Here is a 6,293-nt window from a genome sequence, read left to right on the forward strand (position 1 = left end):
AGGAAGGATAGTCACAGTTTTGGTTGCATGAGGAAATGCAACATCTTCACAATGGGGGTATGTTGAGCCCCAAAACTACCTCTCTTCTACATACTTTCCTAGACCTTTTCTCTTCCATTTTCCCACATCAGTGCCTCATAAGCTATCAAAGATTGTTACATATTGATTCTAGGAGTGCATTTAAGTAGTTTTCTAACTATATCCTTGTGTGTGCTATTTGATTTAGATTTTGTTCATCAGCTATGGAATGTGCAATTCCACAGCTACTTTCATTATTCTGTAGGTTACAGGTGTCGGCAAGTGAAACGAGGCACGTGGGCAACTCAAAAATGATATACACATCGACAAGGTCCTATCTTTTCAGCTGAATTCGTGAAGAAAGGCATTGGTCAAAATAAGGCCAAACAAGGAGTCCTACATCAAATAGGTCTCTATTTCAGCACGTGAAATGTCTGAAACTGTTCCTAGATTCGTGGATCCCTCTTGATAGCTGCAGGCCATCTCCATGATGCAAATCCAACATCCACCTTTTGTAAACTGAATTTTTATGGCAACCAAGAGGCTGAACATACGAGTTCTGTCCTATTTACGTGTCCTCTGCTGAAGATTTCTCTCAAAAAAACAGTTATCTATTTTCTAGTTCAGATATTAGGATTGATGCTGTTGTTTTAGCTTTCATTTTGTTGTTGTAATGAGAGCACATACTCTCTGTCTTGCAATATAAAAACTCTGTTTTCTTATGACTGTGTAAATCATGGTTCTGAGGTGACAACATGTTAACCAAAGGTTGTGCAGAGGGCCCCTGCTAGGCTGAGGTTTTGCTTTTCATTTTTGTAAAGTTTTCATGCATATTTTCTCTTATTTCCACTGTATATTTCTCATAATTTGTTTATGGTGTTAATTATTTTATTCCTGTACATGATTTTGTAGCATTCCATACTTTTTTTACTAACACTAATTAGTGTGTTTCAGGATAGGTTATGCTTGAGATTTTTCATATAATTTTTGCATCAGGTAGTGATATGAGACTTGGTTCTCTGCTGAGCTTTTTAAGCTTTTCAATTTCAGTTGTTATGCTTTGATTTCATTGAGATTTGTTTGCTACTATTAGCTAGTTTAGATATCAAGTTCTTCATGTTATTTGACGATATCTTCCGTGCCATGGCTTAACCCGAGAAGTTAATTGGCAAGCTATCAAACTATAAGTAAAGTAATTTGATTTTTCTTTCATTAATCTGCAAGTAGGTAGTTTAGATATCAAATTCTTCATGTTATTTGAAATTATGTCACGTGCCATGGCTTAACAAGTTAATTGGCTAGCTATCAGATTATAAGTGAAGTAAATTGATCTTACTTTGATTTTGTAGCATTCCATAAGTTTTTTACTAACACTAATTAGTGTGTTTCACGATAGGTTATGCTTGAGATTTTTCATATAAAGTGATATGAGACTTGCTTCTGTGCTGAGCTTTTTAAGCTTTTCAATTTCAGTTGTTATGCTTTGATTTCATTGAGATTTGTTTGCTACTATTAGCTAGTTTAGATATCAAGTTCTTCATGTTATTTGACGATATCTTGGGTGCCATGGCTTAACCCGACAAGTTAATTGGCAAGCTATCAGACTATAAGTGAAGTAATTTGATTTTTCTTTCATTAATCTGCAAGTAGGTAGTTTAGATATCAAATTCTTCATGTTATTTGAAATTATGTGAGGTGCCATGTCTTAACTCGAGAAGTTAATTTGCGAGCTATGAGATTATAAGTGAAGTAAATTGATCTTACCTATGAGATTATAAGTGAAGTAAATTGATCTTACTTTCATTAGTCTGCAATTTTTTGTTTTGAGTGCAATAGTTTAGATTTTATTTCTGCAGAGACAGTGACCTCATGATCAGTATTTCATCTTTTGTTTGATTTAAGTAGATGCATATTTACATTCCTGTTCAATTACTGATTTTATCAATAGCATGTTTTAAGATTTTTTGAAGTTCTAAGTTCTAGAAATTATCATAATAGACATAAACCTTGTCTTAAATCTACATCCATACTTGCCCTCTAAAAGTATTCTTAAAACCTAAGAATAGGATTTAAATTTGCATCTACATCCATACTTTCCCTCTAAAAGTATTCTTAAAACCTAAGAATAGGATTTAAATTTGCATTAAACACCTTAGGAGACCAACAAGGACAAAACCCCAAAAACAAGATAAAAATTGAAAAGAAAGAGGTTGTCTTGCACATAGAGTGCCCCCACACTTCATCAGTTTATGACTCCAACTTCATCATTTTATGACTCCCAGATTGATAATTAATGTAGCAATTTATGACACACTAAATTGACTAAACACTTATCCCTAGGTATCAGCTTCGACCCTTTAAAAAGAAACAAAAGATATTGTTTATGACCCTTATGATTAAAATTCTAACCCTAACTACCTACTGCAACAAAAAGGCGACCACGAGGTATGCCTCATCTAGTTAAGGAAATCCTGTGGGGAAAAACCTTGATGATGGAACCCATAATTCATGTTAAGATAAAAACTTGGTAGTGACATATATTAGCAAAGCCCTGGTCAAACAATGATATGAAATTAGTAAAACCTAGAAGGAAAAATGTAGACAAGATTTACCCAAAAACACCAATAGAGAAGATTAGCCTTAAGAAGCGGTGTAATTAGTTTTGTGAGGGCACTGCTGGAAAACCCCTTGGTCAAACCCTATATATAATTTATGCATTGTACATACCTGCATTAAAGCACAAGAAAATATTAAATACCACTAAATATGAAACCCTGACGGTGGTAAAACTTAAGAAAAGTCTACAACTCAAAAGCTTACTGGAAATATAGGAAATAACAATAAAGAAAATTCTGGTTGCAAACTAGAGAGAATCCTATGTTACCGTTGTAATCTCATACCCCAAGGAGTAGTGTGCCCTAGTGAAGAGGTGGAGTTTGGCACTGGAGACTCACTTGCGTCTGTAAACATTCACCAGTAAGAAATTTATAAGGAAACGGAAGCGGGATATATGTTAACCAATGGAATGGGGGCTAGAAAATACCTCAGCAAGGAATGATGGTTGTGTCTTTGACCTACGACGAGAACTGCAACAGAGGAAAATGCAGAGATTGAGTCTGCACAATCAGCAGTGCAAATGGTGAGGCGAAATAATGTTCGTGGTAGGGTTAGTTACCCTAACCATCTCCGAAGGAATGATGAACGTTGGATCGAAAATATCCCATCCAATGACAAAGAAACATCCTCCTGTCAGTCGTCTCACGACCGACACTTGTCAGTGGTAACCTAATTCGAGAATGTTTCAGAAATTCTTTGCCCATCCAGACTTTGGATAACGCTGGTGGATTATTTTGAATTACTTACTGCAATTAAAAAAAAGTGAATATAAGCACAATGTTTAACATTTGTTCATCGCATTATGGTATATACATGTATATAAATACGATTTCTAACCTCTTTGCATATGAAACACGTGATACACATTCCATAATATAACAAAATAACAAAAAAACTCATATTATCCTAAATGAAGGGTTTGTGGGTAGTTATTTATTTATTTTTGTTATTTATTTATTTACTTATTTTATTTTATTTCATTTTTTTCCCTGATTTTAACTTTGAAGTTCTGTAGTAATGCATGTTACAATTTTTTTGTTTTTTGAATGCATAAATTGACTCAACACCCTGAAAAACCCCTACTTATTAAACTCAAGTTTTAAAAAATCTATGCCACATTTTGATTAAAATTCACTTGAAAACATGTTTTGAAAAAGGCTATCTCATCATAACTTAGACTACGCCTTAATAATATTTGACAAATCATATTATTGTGATTAAATTAACAATATACATTAAACAACTCAACAATTAACTAAATATGTATTAATATTTAAATCATATTTAATTAACTATTAAACACATATTTTAACTAATAGATGGAATGACCTTTTGAGGGTTTAATTTTAAGGAAAATCCTGTGGAGATTTATAAAAATTTGAGTTTAAGTTGTTTAACCTATAGAATTAGAGTGTCAAGGGAGTTTTTCAAGGTGTTAAATCCATTTATGCATTCAAAAATATATTTTAAACAACAAAAAAACACAATCTCTTTTGAAATTGTATGGTTGAATTCTAGTGAAAAGACCATTTTTTATATTAATAGTTAATGTGAAATACCTTCACATTTAATGATGAATATATGGAATTCTTTCACATTTATGATGTAGATGTCAATATATTGTTTTTTTTAATAATAAAGATATAAATAATTAACATGAATCACTAAATGAAAACTTCTTTAGTTATGAGATAAATATTCATCTTTTATTTTTATAATAATGGAGAGGGAGCTACTAACTTGGTGGGAGATAATTCATAATGTTTGTCAAATTAGATTATAGTAACTAATAAATATATTAAAATTTATATGAGATGAAGTAAATGAGTAAATACAAAACAAAAAATAGTTTATAGGCCAAGAGGTGCTCTAACTCAGTATGGAAGAGATGTTCCTTTATGTATTATAAACATTTTGATTGGAGTCAAATCAAATTATTATTATTATTAATTAATTAATTAATTAATCTATCCTAGATCCATCTTAACACTAGATTTACCAAGCATCTAGATCTAAGAGAGTAGATAAAGAATTACGATGGATTTAAACTGGTTTTAAAAAATCAAATAATAAAAATAAAAATAAATAAATAAAACTTCACTTAATTAGAAAAAAGAAACTAGTAAAGAAGATTAAACTTATTAACTTAATTGTATATACAAATATTGTTGCATTGCTAGATACAAATTGTTTTCTTTGTGATAGTGAATCAAATAGAAAGGTAGATTTTTCTTTTGCATGTGGGGTGCAACGAACAGTTAGGCTTTATAGTCTTTAGCAGGTGTTGAACTCCATGGAAGGGCGCGAAGGAGGGAGCTCCACTGCCTCCTATAAGCAGGTTGTTGCCAACCGAGGTAAGAAGCCAATAGAAGAGGTCAGAGATCTTCCTGAAGAAGGGAAAGAGAGCATGGAAGAAGAGAAAGAGGGAGTCAAAGAACGGGAGGATAAATGCACAAAAGAAAAGGAGGAAGACGACAACGAAAAGGGAGCAAAAACCAAGGCACTGAAGGGACCATGTAAACCCAAAACTGAGGTTACACCCAAAGTAGTTATGAATGATCCTGTTCTGCAGGCACACAGTGACCACATGCGGACTTATGCTATCATTTGTAAATTCATGGGAGTATGGCCCATTGAAAAAGCATTAAAGACATGGATTAAATACCATTGGAAACAAAAAAGGAGCATTGACCTACAATTGGGGTCAAAGGGATTCTTTACAATGGTCTTCGCAAATATTGAGGATAAAGACAGAGTGCTTGAAGGAGGGGCCTACTTCTACGCAGCTCCTAGCCTCTATATGAGGCCGTGGATGATGAACTTTGTCCCGGAGTGGAAGACTTTCACTTCAGTTCCGATTTGGGTAAGACTTTACTCCCTTCCTCTTGATTACTCACAAACAAAATTGTTAACGGCCATAGGAAATAAATTAGGACGTTTTGTCAAAGCTTCTGAAGCCACTAGAAGAGGAAAATACACTTCCTTTGCACGAATCTGTGTGGAAATGGATCTCTCTGGAGCTCTACTGGATGAGGTGATCTTGGAAGTTTTTGTTGAAGAATATTCCCTTTAGATGTCGCACATGCCATGAGCATGGACACCTTTTCAGGGATTGCCCTCTCAGTAAAATATATAACAAGAGTAAAGCTTCCACAATGAAAGATACAAAAAGCTTTCAAAAAGTGAGCCATAGAGGAAAAGGGGGCAAAAGGGGACTTAAGAAACATCAAGTAGAAGGGCCTCAGGCTAATCTGAACAGGTACCAAGTTCTCAAGGAAGAAGAAGAGATGACAAAAGTAGATCAGGGAATGGAGGGAAGTCCAGAGGAGAAGGAGAAAGAGGAAGACAAAGACCAAACAAAGACCAATAATAAACAGAAAGAGGCTATGATGAGCGATGTAGAACTGGACATGGCCCAGGAAATGACCCAGATCAAGATGGAAATGGAGGACCATGAACGCCAGGAGATTCTTGATATAGAACACCTAGATTTGGAAGGGTTCTTGAAACAGGGAACCATGGGAGGGTTAGACTTGTTACCTCAAGAAGAGTTCACTAGAGTACAACAGTTGTACTTATGGAAAATCCAAGCTAAAGGGATGGACATGTAAGGTAACATAGCCAAACAGGGTAATGAATGTGTGAAAACTATAAAAAAC

The 6,293-nt window shown here is 34.1% G+C and overlaps 1 long non-coding RNA gene across 1 annotated transcript; it reads right to left on the reverse strand.

Moving 5' to 3' along the window:
- Positions 1-2,382: 2,382 nt before the first annotated feature.
- Positions 2,383-3,200, reverse strand: LOC149235764 (uncharacterized). Its single transcript, XR_016268316.1, has 3 exons — positions 3,062-3,200; positions 2,903-2,978; positions 2,383-2,569 (listed from the first exon to the last, which is right to left on the reverse strand). It is a non-coding gene; the product is annotated as an uncharacterized LOC149235764 (long non-coding RNA).
- Positions 3,201-6,293: the final 3,093 nt, after the last annotated feature.

Source organism: Pinus tabuliformis, chromosome 8, assembly GCF_031772625.1.
Source record: "Pinus tabuliformis cultivar Carrire ecotype Pingquan chromosome 8, CPIR1, whole genome shotgun sequence".
NCBI lineage: Eukaryota > Viridiplantae > Streptophyta > Pinopsida > Pinales > Pinaceae > Pinus > Pinus tabuliformis.